General features: G+C 36.9%; 1 pseudogene; it reads right to left on the minus strand.

Moving 5' to 3' along the window:
* Positions 1–10,345: 10,345 nt before the first annotated feature.
* LOC101044406 (E3 ubiquitin-protein ligase RNF38 pseudogene) lies at positions 10,346–11,651 on the minus strand (annotated as a pseudogene).
* Positions 11,652–18,534: the final 6,883 nt, after the last annotated feature.

Consider the following 18,534-nt stretch of genomic DNA (forward strand, 5'->3'; position numbering starts at 1 on the left):
GTAAGTTTGGTATATTTTAAAAGTAAAAAAAAAAAAAAATTACAACTACCTGGCAAGACATACTAAAAAACAGAGAAAGTAATCAATATTAGGGATGAAAAAGGGGAGATCATTAATATTTCTATAGAAACTATAAAGATAAAATAATTAGAGAATAAATTAAAATTTTGAAAGAAATAGAACAATTACTCAAAAAACACAAGTGGTCAAACTGACAGAGAAATTGAAAATTATAATATTTTTGTATATAATAAAGAGCTGAAATTATTATTAAAAACTTTTCCACAAAGAAAATCTCAGTCACTAATGGCTTCACCAAAGCTTAAAAGAGAAATATCATGAATTTTATTCACACATTTGCTAGACTAGGAGCAGAGTAAGCACTTTCCAATTCTCTTTGTGAGGCTACCATAAATTGATGTAAAATCTGACATGGGACATATAAGAAAAAATATTATATATTAGCTTCATGAATATAAATAAAAATGTCTCAAAGATTTGTAAATTGAATATAGGAATAAACAGGATAATCCATAACAACCAAGTGGGTTAATTTCAAAAATGCAATATTGATTTTATGTTGTTTTACAAAAAATAGTAATTCACCTCTATTAAAAAATATGAAAAAGAAATAATCTCAATATATGCATAAAGATAAAGGTTAGCAACACATAATTATATAAAATTTTCTTAACAAATTAAACAATTTCAATTTAAGAACTACAAAAATAGAATTCGTGGTAAAATATTAAAAGCTTTACTTCTGAGACTGAAAACAAAAGCCTATGTGCTCAATTCATTATTTTTATTTAATATTTTATTAAACACCCTAGAATATACAGTCTTTATTTTTATTTATTTTTAAGTGTGCATCATACTTTTATCACTAACAACCCTCTTAACTCCAAAATTGGACACAGGGATTAAAAGTAAAAATTCATAGCATTACTTAGTAAAGTAATACTAGGAACTTTCATTAAAAAATGTGCAAACTTTGTTAAAAATTTATCAAGCCTTCAAATGATTTGGTTACAGATATTTATAATGTGTACATTTAAAACTATATGTTAACTGATGCAATGGAATATGATTTGAGAAAATGACTCAGCAAGTGACTCTAATAAACACCCTGTGAGCTTTCACAATCTGAAACTAACCTCAAAATGAGGTAACCAAATGTACTAACATGGGAACAAACAGCTACCTAATGAAAAGGCCCAAAGATATCTGTGAAAAATATTCTCGCAAGTAAGTTGATAGATCTCATGCAAAATTAATACAAGAGTCCCAAATTTAAGAATCTTAACAAATCACATTTCAGATAGTATATAAATCTATGCTTTCACATTTTTCCAGATTTTGATCAAAAAATTAAAAACCAGTAATCCAAATATGAGATGTTGATACCTGGAAGCATTATTTTTTTAGAGGTGAGGGTTAAAAAACACCAAAGATGACAATTCATGCCAAAAAGCAGACAAGAATCCACAAAAAACCCACAGCTAAGATAATGAAGCCAATATCGTTTTAAGATGAAAGAGGTCGAAGGCCAGAGAACCAACATCTGCCTGCTATCTGGTGCATCACCCAAGGTGACAATAGCTGGGCACAAATCAACTGTTTGTTCTCTTTTGCTAGCCACAAAGTTATCACTTCGGCAAGCCTGAGCTGCTCAGAACACAAGTGTTTGTGTTCCTGATACACAACTAATACAATAAGCAAGTCTGCACACATCTCTATGAGCCCTATGCAAAAAAATAAAAAATAAAAAAAAAGACATTCCTAAAAAGAGATCAATCATGAGTGCAACACTGAAATTCAAGTTTTTACCAAAACAGACCATGCTGCCTCCTAAACTACCAACTTCCTCTCAAAAATTTACAGAGAAAGGGACACTATGATTAAGAATTCATGGGGAGGGGGCGGGAAACAAAGCAACTTCTCCTAGTCATTAATACAATGTGCCTTGTTAATTAGGTATCTGTATATAAATAGAAAAAGTGCTTGACTTGCATGCTTTAATAAAATGAACACTGAGTGTAGTAGTGTTATGTTAGATCAGTACAGATATATTTTTTGCAGCTTTATAAAAGAGTCTACGTATAAGATGGGCTTTTGCCAGTTAGAACAAAATTTTTTTCATTAAAAAAATAAAGACTAAACTATATGTGATTTGTATGTAGCTGATTATTATGCCAAGAGTTTTGGTCTTTAACACACTTATTATTCATCAGGAACAGGTGAGGGATATCTTAATGATGTAAAAGTAGCGTGCATTTTCACCACTGTTTAGGTGTATTTCTGATTCACTGACAACCTAGGGGCAAACAGAGTAGGCAAAAACCCTAATTGTATGACTAGATAGAGGCTACGGTGTCTCAAAAAGGGCCAAACTGTGCTTTTGTGAATTGATTTTACTGTACTCTAAGCTGCAAATGAGCTGATAGAAACTTCAAGCGAGGGCAAGAAGCATGGCAAGTAGGTAAGTAGCTAACATTGTTTGAGTGGAAAACCGACATGGAGCCAGTTGAAAGTTGAGTGGTGCTAGCAGCAAGTTATCACAGTCCTGACTGGAATAAAACTTGTGCTATTGCAAACAAAGCAATGACATCAACTGCAGGAAGAGGCAGACAATGTTGAACACATGAAAAGAATGAGAATGTAATTTAAACATTGCTGGAAAAATGACTTTAAACAATCTGGATTACGCTCAAAGAACCTACTAAAAAAAGAACCCACACAGCTATGTATTATCTCATATCAACTAAATAAAGGTCAACTCCCATTTAACAGCATTATTATTTTTATACAAAAATCAACTTTTCACTTATACTGCAAGTATTCTGGACACATGTTGTATTAAACTTCTCTCATTCAAACAAAAATTAAAAGGAAAAGCAATGAAACATCAAAACAAATCTGGTCTAAGGAACATGAACTGTAACAAAACTTGATCCATCCTGAAACAAGGATTTTGATTAAGAAGAATTAGACAACTTTCAGAGTTGGAGCCTGGCAAGTGAATTAATATGAACAGAAATATAGTTTTTTTAAAAAAATACAATTTGGTTGCCTATGGGAGCTAAACACAGAACACATATAAGAAGTCAAGCTGATTTAACAGATTTTATTCTGGTGGAAGTCAACAAGGTGAGACTTCATAGGACTAGTGGAATTCTTAGAAATATATTAATCAGGAATGCTGGGAAGATGGCCGCCTAAGAACAGCTCAGGACTTCAGCTCCCAGTGAAAGTGCAGAGGGTGAGTGGACGCCGCATTTCCAGACGAACTCTTATTGCCCACAGACCAGGAGATACCCAGGCAGAGGGGTCGCCAGCATCGCAGTCCCAGCCGGTGCGGCTGTTTTGGCCCCCGCGGGGCTGATTCCGCCCGTGCGGCTGCTGTGACCACTCCCTGTTGCTGCGGTTCTCCATACAAAAGCCACTGGTCTGGGAGCCCTCCTAGCTGGCGATCGGAACCCTGAGACGGCAGAGTTCCCCACTCATCTGAAATAGCGAGTCAGGCCAGGAGATTCCTAGGCAAAAAATCCGCCAGGAGCCGGCGCCGCAGTTCGAGCACGGGAGATCCTGGCGCCTTTTCAACAAGCAACCAGAACGCGGGGTCGTTCAACTTAAAAGAAAAGACTCTGAGTCAGGGAGCCAGGTGATCAGGCTCGGTTGGTCCCACCCCTTCACCCTCAACAACAACGAAAACAAAAACAGTAATTGGAAACCCTCTGGGTTGAGCCCTTCAAACCAAGCACAGCTGAACCAGGACAGTCCGGCTCAGTGGGGGAGGGGCTTCCGCCATTACTGAGACTCTCCACCGCTAGGGAGGCAGGCTGCCGTTGCCGAGGCAACCCGCTGTTGCCGAGGCAACCTGCCACAACAGAGAGAGTCCGCCATAACAGAGGCGGGGCCACCATTGCCAAGACAGTTCTAACTACGCCCATATAAAAAGGACTACAGGGAAGAGCTCAGGGCAGCTGAGCAGAGCCCACAGCAGCTCAGCAAATCCCCTGTGGGCAGGCAGTGGCTAGGCATGCTGCTAGCTGGGCGGGTCAGACCTGAAAGAAAAATCAAAAAAGGCAGTAGTGCAACGGAAACTCATAAAGCTCCAACTCCCTGGGACAGAGACAGACAACAGGTGGATAAACCCACAAAAATGGGAAGAACCCAGCGCAAAAAGGATGAAAACTCCCGAAACCAGAACACCTCTCCTCCTAAAAGGGATCACAACTCCTGACCAGCAAGGGAACCAGACCGGATGGAGAAGGAGGGTGATGAAATGACAGAATCAGACTTCAGAACGTGGGTAGTAAGAAACTACAGTGAGCTAAAAGAACATGTTCTAACCAAACACAAAGAAAAGAGGAACCTTGAAAAAAGATTGGACGAACTGCTGACGAGAATGGACAGCATAGAGAGGAGTATAAGTGAATTGATGGAGCTGAAAAATGCAACACGAGAACTTTGTGAAGCATGCACAAGCTTCAACAGCCGAATTGTTGTTGACCAAGCAGAAGAAAGGATATCAGAGGTCGAAGATCAACTCAATGAAATAAAAAGAGAAGGCAAGAACAGAGAAAAAAGCACAAAAAGGAATGAACAAAATCTTCAAGAAATGTGGGACTATGTGAAAAGACCTAATCTACGTCTGATAGGTGTACCTGAATGTGATGAAGAGAATGAATCCAAGCTGGAAAATACTCTTTAGGATATTATCCGGGAAAACTTCCCCAACCTAGCAAGGCAGACCAATATTCAAATCCAGGAAATACAGAGAACACCACAAAGATATTCCTCAAGAAGAGCAACCCCAAGGCACATAATCGTCAGATTCACCAGGGTTGATATGAAAGAGAAAATGCTAAAGGCAGCCAGAGAGAAAGGTCGGGTTACCCACAAAGGAAAGCCCATTAGACTCACAGCAGATCTCTCAGCAGAAACCCTACAAGCCAGAAGAGATTGGGGGCCAATATTCAACATCCTTAAAGAAAAGAACTTTCAACCCAGAATCTCCTATCCAGCCAAACTAAGCTTCATAAGTGAAGGAAAAATAAAATCCTTTGTGAACAAGCAAGCACTCAGAGATTTCATCACCACCAAACCTGCTCTACAAGAACTCCTGAAAGAGGCTCTACACATATAAAGGAACAACCAGTACCAGCCACTCCAAAAACACACCAAATGGTAAAAGAGCATCAACACAATCAAGAATTTGCATCAACTAACCAACAAAACAGCCAGGTAGCATCAAAATGACAGTATCAAATTCACACATAACAATACTATCCCTAAATGTCAATGGACTAAATGCCCCAATCAAAAGACGCAGACTGGCAAATTGGATAAAAAGCCAAAACTCATCAGTGTGCTGTATCCAGGAAACCCATCTTACATGCAAGGATACACAAAGGATCAAAATAAAGGGATGGAGGAAGATCTACCAAGCAAATGGAGAGAAAAAAAAGGCAGGAGTTGCAATTCTCATCTCTGATAAAATAGACTTTAAAGCAACGAAGATCAAAAGAGACAAAGAAGGACATTACATAATGGTAAAAGGATCACTGCAACAAGAAGAGCTAACGATCCTAAATATATACGCACCCAATACAGGAGCACCCAGAAACATAAGGCAAGTTCTTAATGACTTACAAAGAGACTTAGACTCCCACACAATAATAGTGGGAGACTTTAACACCCCATTGTCAATATTAGACAGATCAACCAGACAGAAAATCAACAAGGATATCCAGGACCTGAATACAGACCTGGAACAAGCAAACCTAATAGACATTTACAGAACTCTCCACCCCAAATCCACAGAATATACATTCTTCTCAGCACCACATCACACCTACTCTAAAATTGACCACATAATTGGCAATAAATCACTCCTCAGAAAATGCAAAAGAACAGAAATCATAACAAACAGTCTCTCAGACCACAGTGCAATCGAGTTAGAACTCAGAATGCAGAAACTAACTCAGAACCGCACAGCTTCATGGAAACTGAACAACTTGCTCTTGAATGTTGACTGGATAAACAATGAAATGAAGGCAGAAATAAAGATGTTCTTCGAAACCAATGAGAACAAAGACACAACATACCAGAATCTCTGGGACACATTTAAAGCAGTCTCTAGAGGAAAATATATAGCAATGAGTGCCCACATGAAAAGAAAGGAGAGATCTAAAATTGACACCCTATCATCAAAATTGAAAGAGCTAGAGGAGCAAGATCAAAAAAACTCAAAACCTAGCAGAAGACAGGAAATAACTAAGATCAGAGCAGAACTGAAGGAAATAGAGACACAAAAAACTCTTCAAAAAATCAATAAATCCAGGAGCTGGTTTTTTGAAAAGATCAACAAAATAGACAGACCATTAGCCAGATTAATAAAAAAGAAAAGAGAGAATAACTAAATTGATGCAATAAAAAACGATAAAGGGGATATCACCACAGAATCCACAGAAATCCAAACCATCATCAGAGATTATTACAAACAACTCTATGCACATAAACTAGTAAACCTGGAAGAAATGGATAAATTCCTGGACACCTGCATCCTCCCAAGCCTAAACCTGGAAGAAGCTGAAACCCTGAATAGACCAATAACATGGTCTGAAGTCGAGGCAGCAATAAAGAGCCTAACACCCAAAAAAAGCCCAGGTCCAGATGAATTCTACCAGACATACAAAGAGGAGCTGATACCATTCCTTCTGAAACTATTCCAGACAATCCAAAAAGAGGTAATCCTTCCCAAATCATTTTACGAGACAAACATCATCCTGATACCAAAACCCGGCAGAGACTCAACAAGAAAAGAAAATTTCAGGCCAATATCCATGATGAACATAGATGCAAAAATCTTCAATAAAATACTGGCAAACCCATTGCAACAGCATATCAAAAAGCTCATCCACCATGATCAAGTAGGATTCATCCCGGGGATGCAAGGCTGGTTCAACATACGCAAGTCCGTAAATGTAATTCACCACATAAACAGAACAAAAGACAAAAACCGCATGATTATCTCGATTGATGCAGAGAAGGCATTTGACAAAATTCAACAACCCTTTATGCTAAAAACCCTCAATAAACTAGGTATTGACGGAACGTATCTCAAAACAAAAAAAGCTATTTACGACAAACCAACAGCCAATATCATACTGTACAGGCAAAAACTGGAAGCATTCCCTTTGAAATCTGGCACTAGACAAGGATGCCCTCTCTCACCACTCCTATTCAATATAGTACTGGAAGTTCTAGCCAGAACACTCAGGCAAGAAAAAGAAATAAAGGGTATCCAAATTGGAAAGGAGGAAATCAAATTGTCTCTATTTGCAGATGACATGATTGTATATCTGGAAGACCCCATCATCTCAGCCCAAAATCTCCTGAAACTGATAAACAACTTCAGCAAAGTCTCAGGATACAAAATCAACGTGCCAAAATCACAAGCATTCCTATACACCAGTAATAGACTTCAAGAGAGCCAAATCAAGAATGAACTGCCATTCACAATTGCTACAAAGAGAATAAAGTACCTAGGAATAGAACTAACAAGGTACGTAAAGGACCTCTTCAAGGAGAACTACAAGCCATTGCTCAATGAAATAAGAGAGGATACAAACAGATGGAGAAACATTCCATGTTCATGGTTAGGAAGAATCAACATCGTGAAAATGGCCATACTGCCCAAAGTAATTTACAGATTCAACGCTATTCCCATCAAGCTACCAACGACCTTCTTCACAGAACTGGAAAAAAACACCTTAAACTTCATATGGAACCAAAAGAGAGCCCGCATAGCCAAGTCAATTCTAAGCAAAAAGAACAAAGCAGGAGGCATCACACTACCGGACTTCTAACTATACTACAAGGCTACAGTAATCAAAACAGCATGGTACTGGTACCAAAACAGAGATATAGACCAATGGAACAGAACAGAGGCCTCAGAGGAAATACAACATACGCACAACCATCTGATCTTCGACAAACCTGACAAAAACAAGCAATGGGGAAAGGACTCCCTGTTTAAAAAATTGTGTTGGGAAAACTGGCTAGCCATGTGCAGAAAGCAGAAACAGGACCCCTTCCTGACACCTTACACCAAAATTAACTCCAGATGGATTAAAGACTTAAACATCAGACCTAATACCATAAAAACCTTAGAAGAAAATCTAGGCAAAACCATTCAGGACATAGGTGTAGGCAAGGACTTCATGACCAAAACGCCAAAAGCAATGGCAACAAAAGCCAAAATAGACAAATGGGACCTAATCAAACTCCACAGCTTCTGCACGGCAAAAGAAACAGTCAGTAGAGTGAATTGGCAACCAACAGAATGGGAAAAAAATTTTGCAGCCTACCCATCTGACAAGGGGCTGATATCCAGAATTTACAAAGAACTAAAGCAGATCTACAAGAAAAAAACAAACAAGCCCATTCAAAAATGGGCAAAGGATATGAACAGATACTTTACAAAAGAAGACATACAGGAGGCCAACAAACATATGAAAAATTGCTCATCATCACTGGTCATCAGAGAAATGCAAATCAAAACCACATTGAGATACCATCTCACACCAGTTAGAATGGCGATCATTAAAAAATCTGGAAACAACAGATGCTGGAGAGGATGTGGAGAAATAGGAACACTTCTACACTGTTGGTGGGAATGTAAATTAATTCAACCATTGTGGAAGACAGTGTGGCGATTCCTCAAGGACCTAAAAATAGAAATCCCATTTGACCCAGCAATCCCATTACTGGGTATATATCCAAAGGATTATAAATCATTCTACTACAAGGACACGTGCACACGAATGTTCATTGCAGCACTGTTTACATTAGCGAAGACCTGGAACCAACCCAAATGCCCAACGATGATAGACTGGATAGGGAAAATGTGGTACATATACACCATGGAATATTACACAGCCATCAAAAACGATGAGTTCACGTCCTTTGTAGGGACATGGATGAACCTGGAAACCATCATTCTCAGCAAACTGACACAAGAGCAGAAAATCAAACACCGTATATTCTCACTCATAGGCGGGTGTTGAACAATGAGAACACATGGACACAGGGAGGGGAGCACTACACACTGGGGTCCGTTGGAGGGAAATGGGGGAGGGGCGGGGGGTGGGGAGGTGGGAAGAGATAGCATGGGGAGAAATGACAGATACAGGTGAGGGGACGGAAGGCAGCAAACCACACTGCCATGTGTGTACCTATGCAACAATCTTGCATGTTCATCACATGTACCCCAAAACCTAAAATGCAATAAAAAAAAAAGAAATATACTAATCAAATATCTTCAGAATGGACTACAAATCTAAACATTAAAAAAGTCACAGGTACTTTCTCTAAGTAACTTACTGGAAATGTTAAAAAAAAAAAAAAAAGAAAGAAAGAACGAAAGTATCAATATTCAAATCGTTGATTGAAAGGCTAATATTGCTAACTGATGATGTATGATATTGCACCTTCTTTTTGGAAACAGAAAATCAGAGATTAAAAAATTTTCACAGTAGAATAAACAAAATCAGGTTCGTGGAGTGAGAATTTGTTACACTTTCTTTTTCCTAAGTTGACCACTTAGGACCACCAATAAAGAGAAGGTGGCAGCTGCCTGAAGCAAAGTAAGACTTTTCTCATTCCATTCATTGGAAGGGAAGAAGATGGAATATTCAGAGCCTGTAATTGATGCACCCTCAGGAATCAGTGTGCAATAGCAAACTCAAAAGGAAAAAAAAAAAAGTGTACACTACGAGTGCTGTTTAAATAACACACCAGATTATACACTACAGCATAATTAAAACTACACACACATTCTTGGTCATGCTGGTATATAGGATCTCATACACACGTCAGCTACCACGCCCTCACACAAGTAGTTGCACATGCTCTCTCTCTCACACAGATACACTTATCACCAATTGTCCCACCCTGCATTCATTTCCACTTACAGTTTCTGAAGGCTCTATATAAGGTAGATTGCTATCTTTTTTTAAAAGCACATGCTAAAAGATCACGTCCACTGTAATCTTGCAACACTCAGAATGATCACACAAAAAACAGGGAATGTTAGTGCACACACAAAATTAAGCTAAAGAAAAAGCCTTTGGAGTTTCAATCACGCAGTATAACAATCCCCTAACCGTGAAGACTAATTGTAGGCTTGATTAAGTCACATAGTGCAAAGAAAGGTCAATTGACCGTTTTGGTAAAGGGAGGACCAGAAACCACATAGATTAAATTTAATGAATTGTCTGTATATACATGTGATGAGTTTAGTTTGGGTGTTCTAAATTTGTGCTTTTTAGTTTGGTCATTCTGAATCCCGACGCACTTCTGAAGCATCAGCTCCTCATATTGGGCAAGGACAATTTGCCTTAAGTCATTTGTCAACACACTAGGCATGGATCTTGTGGTTACAGGGTAAGACTCTAAACAGCTGCCTTGACTCAAAATCACGCATGCATACTACACACAAAGTCTGATCTGACTGGTGGTTGTTAACATTGAGCCAATAAGAAGGAAGTTGTTCATTATCAGCTTTAGTCAGTCCACAAGGCTTTGCCTCTCCCAGTCACTCTGCCAGGTTGAACAGTGCCTCATAATTTTCTACTTTTCCATCTTCCACATCTAATTCGAAGCTGAAAGTTGGGCCCACTGCAGGTGGCACCGGAAGCATTGCTAACGCATATGGCAGTAAGGTGGGATGATAAGGGGGAGGTGATATTGGCTGCGGGGATGGACAGCTACTACATCTTGTGAGCCTCCGAGGCACGAATGGAGGGTAAAGTACTCCAAAGGACAGCTCCTGATGCAAACGATCTTGCTTTAAGAGCTGCGAAGGAGCTGATGGCGGTAGTATTGGGGGTGGGCTGATGGAGGGTAAGTAAAACTTCCTACTGGAATATATTTTCCTAAGAGTTTCACTTCATTTTCTATCTTTTGCAGAGGCAATCTTGATTGCTGTGTTTGGAAACGGACAAACTGGCCTGGTGGTGGCAAATGAGGATGATGGGGAGAAAGGTGAGGAAGATGTATAAGAAATGGATCACTGGAAATACGGGGTGGGAATGCAGCATATGGTACTGGTAAGTGCTGAACTGAATATGCCTGAAGCATTGGAGGAGGTATGCTACAGACAGGCAGGTGCTGTCCACTTAAAACCACAGAGCATCCTGGGACCTGCTGTGTACTACAAGCAGGGATGTGCTGCCTGTGCAGACTGGAATCCCACGTGGTGCCACTATTGTTACTGTGTAAGAAACAGGGACTGTTCCTTGATGGAGCTGATCGTGTATGTCAGCCATGACTGCATTCTGCTGGGGTGGATGAGCAGGAGGATGGAACAGACGGGGAGACACATTCGGAGTCTGGAAGGACCAAGGCTCTGCTGTTGCTTGCTGCTATGTATAAGGGAGATGGTGATACTTTTCATCTTGACTAATGGAAGTAGGTCGAGACAGACAGTCCCTTTTTCCTCTCTGGCACCTGACAGGAGGACTTCTGTTGCCAGCAGGTGTGTTGCGTCACTCCCCTGAGAAGTGATGTTGGCTTAGTTGAGCTGAAGGGGACTGCCTATCTGATGTCATATCCCATGGTTGCATTGGTGGTGAGGGAGCTGGTGATGCCGAGGTATAATCAAAGACTGAATGAGAGAGACGCTGTCTCTTGGGACTTGGACTACCTTCACTCTGCGAGGGGAGGCTCCCGCGGCTCCTCCCAGGGCCGCCACCCCTGTTGTGACTGCTCCCCCAGCCGGCGACCAGCTGGACAGATGCGCCCTCCGCGGGCTTCCTCGCCCGCCTGAACCCCGGCTCCCACTGAGGCGCGGTCGCTGTGCTTCCTTCCTCCTGGCACCAAGCACACGGGTCGCGCCAAGAAAGGACAGCTGCATGCCCAGAGATGACAGAGTCCGCTAAGGCCTCCGAGGCTCCATCCTCCGCCCACGCGCCCCAACCCCGCCCGGGCCTAGGCCCCATCCTGCAACACCGCACTAGGGGTTGGGCCCAGTTCCACCGCCGCCACCAAGTTTTTAGAGGAAGAATTAGAAACTATTGTTGATAAGCTGACGTTATACTGTAGGTAAAAAGACATGACAGAATCTGTAGACTATTAAAACTAACAAATGAACTTAGTAAGGTCTCTGAATAAAAGGTTAAGACCAAAAATCAGTTGTATTTCTGTATGCCAACAACGAAATGATAAAATAATCTTTAAAGAAAACGTGATTTAAAATGATCGAGATAGGTCAAATATAGAGAAATGAATCTAACAAAAGTATAAGCTTTCTACATTGAAACAATACACTATTAGAGCTAAGCAAATAATTCCCAAATAAAATCATAGCTTTTTATAATCCTATAATTACTTGACTAGCTGTCAACAGATTAAATGCAATCCTTATATAGATCATAGCATTTTTTTTTTAAGGGAAATTGGCAAGTTTTTTCTAAAACGTACGTGGAAATGTAAAGGACCAATAATTGAGCAGGCATTCTTGAGGAAAAATGAAACTAAAGGTGTTCTACTACCAGATAGTCAGTTACATTATTAAGCTATATTAATTAAAGTGACATGGTGTTAGTGTAAATATTTATAAAAGATCAATGGAATAAAATAATCTAGAAACAGACTCACATTTATAAGGACAACTGATTTATGACAAGTGTGCCTGCAGTACAGTAAGGAATGAATGGCCTTGTTAGTAAATTGTGCTAAGTCAACTGGGTATCTCTTATCATCTTCTCTTGGTGGGGAAAACCACTGGAATGAATAAAAATATTCATTCCAGATATATTTTAGATTTACTTTGGAAAGGTCAACAATAAATTCTTCAGGAAAAAAAGAACATCTTTATTACTTCTTGCAAACAAATATATCTTATGTGTGGGATACAAAATGCTTACTATGCAGAAAAAAATTGTAAATTGAACAATATTAAGACTTACAATACCAAAAGACATTGTTAAGTGATTAAAAACTTAAGTCATAGAATAAGCAGATGAAATAGCATATGTAATATCAAAAAACCCAACAGTTTTGTGTTTCTTAAGAGTAAAAATTGACAACCACCTGGCAAGACATATTTAAAAACAGATAATCATCATCAATATTGGGAATGAAATAGGAGACATCACTAATATTTCTATAGATAATATAAAAATAGGAAAGATATTTGAAAAGAGGAAAGATATAAAAAATATATTATAAAAAGGAAAGATATATATACCTGCATAAAAATATGTATGTATGTGTAAGCACACATATGCACATGCACACACATACAAAGACACACATATTCTTCAAATCAGTGAAAAAATAAGACAATACATTAAAAAATAGACAAAAGATTTGAATGGGTACTTCACAAGAGGTATAACGTGTAATCAATATGATGAATTAACATGGAAACCTCACTCAAAATTTATCAGCAGTAAAATGCTAATTATAACCAGAACATAATACACACTTACCAAGATGGCTAAAATGAAAATTACATAAAATAATACTTGATGAGTATAAAATCTGGGTCTGGAATGCTTTTGTACAGCTAGTGTAAATGTAAGTCAATATAACCACTTTGGAAAAGTATATGGTGGTGTATCTTAAACTTATGCACATCACATTATTTAGAAATCAATACCTAAGCTACACTCAAGGAAAATGCACCTAAAATATATTTACCAAAAATGTAAATAATATGTTCACTATAGTAGTATTTGTAATAAACTTAACTGAAAATTTTTGAAATGCTCATCAAAAACAAGTAAATATTGGCATATTCTCACAATGGAATGCTATATAAAAATTAAAATTAAAACTACAACTACATGCAAAAATACAGATAAATCAGTCAAATACAATGTTGAGAGAAAAAAAGTCAGAAAGTCAAAAGAGTCTATCTGTAGCATTCCATTAATATAACTTTAAAAAAAAAAAAAAGGCAAAACTAATCCATGGTATTGGAAATCAGACTTGTGGTTTTCTTTGTGAGTTAAATTGACTGGAAGGGTAAGGCTCTGGTATGCTGGTAATGTTCTGTTTCTTAAACATTAACCAAATTATCCAGAGATATGAAATCTGGTTGCCCTGGTGTGCTTATTTGGAAGGTTTCTCTGTATGCTTATGGTTTTTGAAGTTTTCTGTCTGCATGCTACACTTGAAAAAAAAAAAAAAAGTAAAACTAAAACTTCAATGACCATGAAAAATTCAGATATTGAGATGAAACTTTGGTACCCCTAAAATATGCCTTGACCATTAGACTGCTTTGAACAGACTTTATATCTATTTATTTTTATTATATATTGCTACCTTTTTCTTGTTTACTTTTCTTGCATTTTGGCTTTTTTGCTGAGGCCCAGTGTGGTTCAAGCCCAAGACCCAAAATATGACAATAAGAACAACTCAGGCAAAACAATGAGAGAGTATAGTTTTACCACATGCTAATCTATTCAGAAACTTAGCTTTCAAACAATGGAAGAAATAATTACCCAGGGAATAAAAAAATATGTTCACTACGAAACTTAATTTATACTCATTGTTTAAGTGAATCAGTAGTTTACACACTAAGCAAACTGTACTGGGAAAGTTGCCCATTTATTTTATTTTGAAATACATTGTATATTTGGCTAAAGGCCAGTTTTAAGCTATGTGATTCACTTAACTTCCTCTTTTCTTTCAAATTATATTTAGCCATTGGCTTTAAGTTTTGTGTTTTTATTTTTATTTTTGCAATTCATAAATATGAATTCTGTTAGTACAAAGGAGTTCTTCTGTACCTGTTATAGCTCTGTCTGTCTGTCTATCTATCAATCTCTATCACTTGAAAAGTGAGTAATTCATCATTTGGACATTGCAATATATGATACAGCTATTGAGTCACCTCTGGTGTTTATATAAAATGTATATATTGGTGTCCCACTCCAGGCTTTCTTAATCAAAATCTCTAAAGAGAGATACAAGAATCTTTCTTTTATAAATACTTATAATATGCACAACAATTTTGATACTCTTGCCAATAGTCCTAGAGGAAGGGAGGGAGGGGATATGGAGGATGCAGATTGTGAAAAAATATTTTGTTCTCTCTCCTTTTTTCCCATATTCAAAGTTGCAGGAGAAGCCTTTTCATAAGACTTGTGATATATTGTTCTCTTCCTCTCAGTAGAAGAGAACAGGACAGAGAACAGTTAGTGCCCATCTTGCAAATAGGCTGCATTATCTTATCAATCATTTGTTGGTACTTTATGCGTTTTACCAGAGACATTCCTTTCTAATGAGTAAGTTTTAAAATCAACACTTGAAACTCAAGTTAGATGAGCTTGAACTATGGTATTACATTATTTAAGACTATAAACAAGCACTAATTATGACATAGTTTATAGAGAAAAAGTGCTCATAAATTTATTATTCACAAGTTCTCAGGCAGTATCCTTGCAATAGGAGGTCTCTGAGAGTAAACAGAACTTGTAACGTTAACATTGTCAGCTTAGGCACCATTACTTAATTATTTCTATGACACGTTTGAGAGGTAATCTAATACCTGAAGGTGATTATTTATATATAATTCTACAAAGTATCAGGCAATGTTGAAGAATGACATTTTGAAGACAAACAGACTTATATTTGAATCCCAGTTCTAAGTCTCAGTTTGCTTGCTTTAAAATGGAGTACATTGATACTTCTATAAGATTATCTGATATCTAATAAATTATCAATAAAAATGTTAATAAAAGATAAAATATATATCATTCTACATATCATATTAGTGTTGAATTAAATTGCACAATTGCATGTATGCAATTCGATTACCATATTGTATAATTATTTAGAAAATTATTTATTCTTATAATTAAGAAAGGCTGTGATCAATAAGAGGCACAACCATCTCTCTTAGGTAAGGTGATAAAGTAAGAGAGAGAGCCCATTTGTGTTTTGCCATTTCCCAATTTCCACCCAACATAATTATGATTATAATAGGATCAATAAAATTTGCATTTAAGGTTTTCAAGCACATTTAAAAATCATTTTCTATATGTCCACTGGCATTTTCTAAAAAATGCTGAGGCATGACATTTCCCAATTGCTACCAAAATGATTACAAAGCATTATTGATAGACTATATATGTGAATTTACATGATACTCAAATGCTAAGTTTGACAATGTAGACTTCATGACTGGGCACAGTGGCTCTTGCCTATAATCCCAATGCTTTGGGAGGCCAAGACTGAGCATCACTTCAGGCCAGGAGTTTGATAGCAGTCTCGGTGACATGGCAAGAACCTGCTCTATAAAAATACAGAAATTAAAATTTTAAATTTTAAATTTTAAAAACAGGCTTCCCCATGTACTCAAATTCCCACTGAGAAATTTCAGTTCACCTATGTGCCTGCATCTAAATTATCTTTATATTTTTTCAGTGGCTGGATTATTACAACCTATATGTCATTTGAAGTGTTATTTCAAATTTTACAGCCTTGCTGTGCTTTTCTATTGAATGATGATCATTGACATACATTGAAAATATTTAGTACTTGACAGTAATGCCTTAAGCAAGAGTAATTGCATGTGAAAAATTTAACTTGGTAGCAAACAACAAAAGAACAATGGCAACAGTAGTGAAGCCAGGAATCTCTTGCCTCCCAGTAATTTGCGAAATATCTGTACATTTTGAAGCCAGTTAGCAGTGTGCAACAAGAAATCTGATGCCTCAATCCCATTTAGTTAAACACAATTTCAAGATTTTAGCAATGATTACCTTCATAGCCACTAAGATTAAATGAGCACATTAAAGTATGGTAGGCACTGTTCTAATTGTTTTATATTTTATTTTATTTCATCTTTGCAAGAAATACTCATTGTCTACATTGTACAGATAAAGAATTGAGCATGGAAAAGTTGTTACTTGCTCAAGTTTCCATGGTTAGAAAGTGGCAAAGACCTGATTTTAAAAAGGCTTTATAATTAGAAATTTTGTGCTTTTATCTTTTGTTCTATATTCCTTGGGCTTCAGTGTTGCCTCAAATCCCCTCCTGATTTAGCGTCTCTTCCATGCACAAACAACAATATGCAGAGTTATTAACTAGGGAAGAAGCTGTCAATTTTCATGATTTACCTACTACAAAGATACTCATCTATATTTTGAGGGTGAGAAATTAAAGCAGCCATAAAAAGCATACGTAAGATTTCAAAATATAAGCCAGTTAAATGTCATAATGTCAAATACAATAAATTATATTGTATTGTATTCATCAAACAGCAGCTGAAAGTAATGTCTCGATAATGTGGAAATAATGTTTCGATAATGTTATATATATTTATATATACACTTATACACACACACATATATATATATATATATATATATAAAACAGTTCTTACGGTCATATATAATAAGAAACAAATATATCTTCACATATTTGTGAAGATAGCTTACAGAATAAAAACAGTTTATACTTGGGTTCATTGATAATCATTAGTATCTCTGTTTTTCCTCTGACCTTTCCCAGTTATCTGAAGATCACTACACAAAATAATTGTTTTCCCATATATCATTAATATCAAGCATTTTGAATAAATTATACTATCTTTTGCTGTGTATGAAAGGGATTAGCAAATATGGAAAAGAGTTATGTGTTTATTAATGCTGAAATGGGGCATAATACTTAACCCTCAAAAGCCTCCAATGATACAATTTCTATCAAACAAAACATAGGGTCAATGGGAAAGAGAGTGAAGAATGTGGATAGAAAATGAGTTAAGATAATGTGTTATCTACACATTAAAATAGGGTGGCGTGAACGGGAATACATGACACTTCCCTTTGAATGTCTAAATCTGAATGTCTATTCATGTAATGATGAAAAGTTCTTGTAAGCAATGCTTTGGCTTTTTAGAAAATAGCCCTTTAGCTGATTAGGGAGAATTTTCGTGGATGAGGAAATAATCATATCATTGTCAGCTATTTTTTTATCATTGTCCTTACATCATGGTCCTGTTAGAGAAAGACATTAACATGAGATTATTTTGAGTGTTTTCATTTGAAAATTGTACTGATGATTGAATAGGAGAAATAATGATAAAAGCATTGTTTTAGAAAAATTAATTTGGCAGCATTCTGAACGATTTCAAAGGATATCAAATGTATTTAAATCATAGTAAAAGTGCCACTGTGTGATGTTAAACATAAACTGATGAATTAAGATAGTGACATTTGCATTAGAGAATAAATATAAAGGAGGCAACAACCTATAAAAAATGTAAAGAAAAATCTAAATATTTTTTATATTTTTTATCTTATATTTTTTATCTCCACTCTTCACTCAGTGCATAATATACCTGTTATGAAACATACTCGAGGCATAATTTAAATTTACTAAGTTTTTGTTGAATACAGTAGAATTATAGAGACTTATTTCTACAAAGTAAAACTAGAAAAGGGGAAATTATTTTATTTTGCTACTGAAGAAAGTTCGTGTAGCTAATCTATTACACAGATTAGAGGA

The sequence above is a fragment of the Saimiri boliviensis genome, chromosome 3 (assembly GCF_048565385.1).
Source record: "Saimiri boliviensis isolate mSaiBol1 chromosome 3, mSaiBol1.pri, whole genome shotgun sequence".
NCBI classification, from domain to species: domain Eukaryota; kingdom Metazoa; phylum Chordata; class Mammalia; order Primates; family Cebidae; genus Saimiri; species Saimiri boliviensis.